The sequence below is a fragment of the Cucumis melo genome, unplaced genomic scaffold, assembly GCF_025177605.1.
Source record: "Cucumis melo cultivar AY unplaced genomic scaffold, USDA_Cmelo_AY_1.0 utg000599l, whole genome shotgun sequence".
Classification (NCBI taxonomy): Eukaryota; Viridiplantae; Streptophyta; class Magnoliopsida; order Cucurbitales; family Cucurbitaceae; genus Cucumis; species Cucumis melo.
In genome coordinates, this window is record NW_026124092.1 from 15,001 (window position 1) to 17,500 (window position 2,500).

A 2,500-nucleotide genomic window follows, 5' to 3' on the forward strand; every position below is an offset into this window, starting at 1 on the left:
TTGATTCGCCGAACAAAAGGAGAGAGAGGGATTCGAACCCTCGATAGTTCTTTGTTTCGAACTATACCGGTTTTCAAGACCGGAGCTATCCAACCACTCGGCCATCTCTCCGAAAGATAATTTCTATTTTATTTATATTCCATCCCATCGAATAGAAGATTGACATATAAGTTGCTACCATTACTGTCTATACTATAGACAAATATAAGGCGTGAATCTATAAGTCTATCTCTATACATATAGATATATATGATCCAGTATACCCCTTTTTGTGAAGTAAAAAAAGACTACCCCGCAATCCCATGCATGCTAAAGTATTAAAAAAGTAAGAAGTAATATAGAATCAATGGATTTATGGTAAAATCCCTCCCTGATACATTTTATCAAAATTTTGGCTGGCTGGTAAAGGGATCAAATGGTATATTTTGTTGGTAGATTGGAGGATTAGAAACATGACTATTGCTTTCCAATTGGCTGTTTTTGCATTAATTGTTACTTCATCAATCTTACTGATTAGTGTGCCCGTTGTATTTGCTTCTCCTGAAGGTTGGTCGGGTAACAAAAATGTTGTATTTTCCGGTACATCATTATGGATTGGATTAGTCTTTCTGGTGGGTATCCTTAATTCTCTTATCTCTTGAACCTCTTCGTTCTCGATACAAAAATGAAACGACCCTCCCCTAATTCTTTCGAATTGTGAGAGACATTAAAATACAATATAAGTCCTAAAAATGAAAAATGCAAATAAAGAAAAAAATTTAGAGGGAGGGGGTCTCTTTCTTGTATTGTCAAAATTGAATATATCTCACATAATTCATATAAAAATAATATATTTGAAAGTATATAATAATACTTAGATATTGATAATAGAGAAACTATATATTATATATAATTATATAGACAAAAATATATAATTATCTTTATTTAGTTATAAAGATGAATTCCAAATATTAGAAAAATAATATAGTATAGTATAAAATATATTATATAATAACTATATAATTGGTTAAATCTATATATATATTATATAAAAATAGCCTAATTATACTCTAACCTAGTATTAATAGCCTAGTATAAGAGGATAGCTCTGCACTGATCTATACTATAGATTGCAGATAAAAAAAAATGCGGATATAGTTGAATGGTAAAATTTCTCCTTGCCAAGGAGAAGATGCGGGTTCGATTCCCGCTATCCGCCCAGGATGAGGATAATGGGTTAATGTTTTTCATTTAATAGGATAAATTTTTAAGTATAGTCGACCGTGATAGTATAGTGGTTCTATCCTCCCCCCTTCTTTTCCTCCCATCTGGAAAGAAAAAAAGCGAATATTATATAGTAATTAATTAATAGTTACCAAGATCAAACCTCAATTTTTTTAGACAAAAAAATTTTGCGGAGACAGGATTTGAACCCGTGACTTCAAGGTTATGAGCCTTGCGAGCTACCAAGCTGCTCTACCCCGCGATAAAGAGAAGAACTGTGAACTAATAGACAAACAAAGATTGAATGCACCCCTATACCATATCTGTACAAATAGAATAGTCCATTTATACAGAATGGTAAAGGGGTCCCTCTATAATCATAGAAATTAATAGAAAGAGATATTTGAATCCTTACCAACTTGATCTTGTTGCCCCAGGCAACAAGCATGCATGAACCATTTCACGAAGTATGTGTCCAGAGAGCCCAAAGTCTCGATAGTTAGCTCTCGGTCTTCCGGTTAAAAAACAACGTCGATGAAGACGTGTGGGTGCACTATTACGCGGTGGGGATTGTAACTTTCCATGAATTTCCCATTTCTCACTCAACGATGGAACTTTGCTTATTTCTTGTTTTAAGGATCGACGAATCAAATGATATTTTTGTTCCAATTTTTGCCTCTTCTTCTCCCTCTGAATTAAACTTTTCCTTGCCATAATGATTCAATTCCTAGTAGTATCAATGATACAAGTCGGATCCTAGATGTAGAAATATAAGAAGGAAGATCTCCTTCTCCATCGAAAGAAATGATATTTTCGCGGATACAACACATACAAAATTAACCAAATTTGCCTGATGTAGAGGCAATCAAGAAAGCCGCATAAGTAAATATATAACCTACAGAAAAGTGGGCTAATCCAACTAATCTTGCTTGCACAATGGAAAGAGCCACTGGTTTATCTCTCCATCGAATCAAATTAGCCAAAGGTGTGCGTTCGTGAGCCCATGCTAAAGTTTCAATCAATTCTTGCCAATATCCGCGCCAGGAAATTAAGAACATAAAGCCAGTAGCCCAAACAAGATGTCCAAATAAGAACATCCATGCCCAGACTGATAAACTATTCATACCAAAAGGATTATATCCATTGATAAGTTGTGAAGAGTTTAACCATAGATAATCTCTTAACCATCCCATCAAATAAGTGGAAGATTCATTAAATTGTGAAACGTTACCCTGCCATAATGTGATGTGCTTCCAGTGCCAATAAAAAGTAACCCATCCAATGGTATTTAACATCC

General features: G+C 34.3%; 1 non-coding gene across 1 annotated transcript; it reads left to right on the forward strand.

Annotated features, from left to right (window-relative positions):
- Window positions 1–1,127: 1,127 nt before the first annotated feature.
- On the forward strand, window positions 1,128–1,198 carry TRNAG-GCC (transfer RNA glycine (anticodon GCC)). Its single transcript has one exon. It is a non-coding gene; the product is annotated as a tRNA-Gly (tRNA).
- Window positions 1,199–2,500: the final 1,302 nt, after the last annotated feature.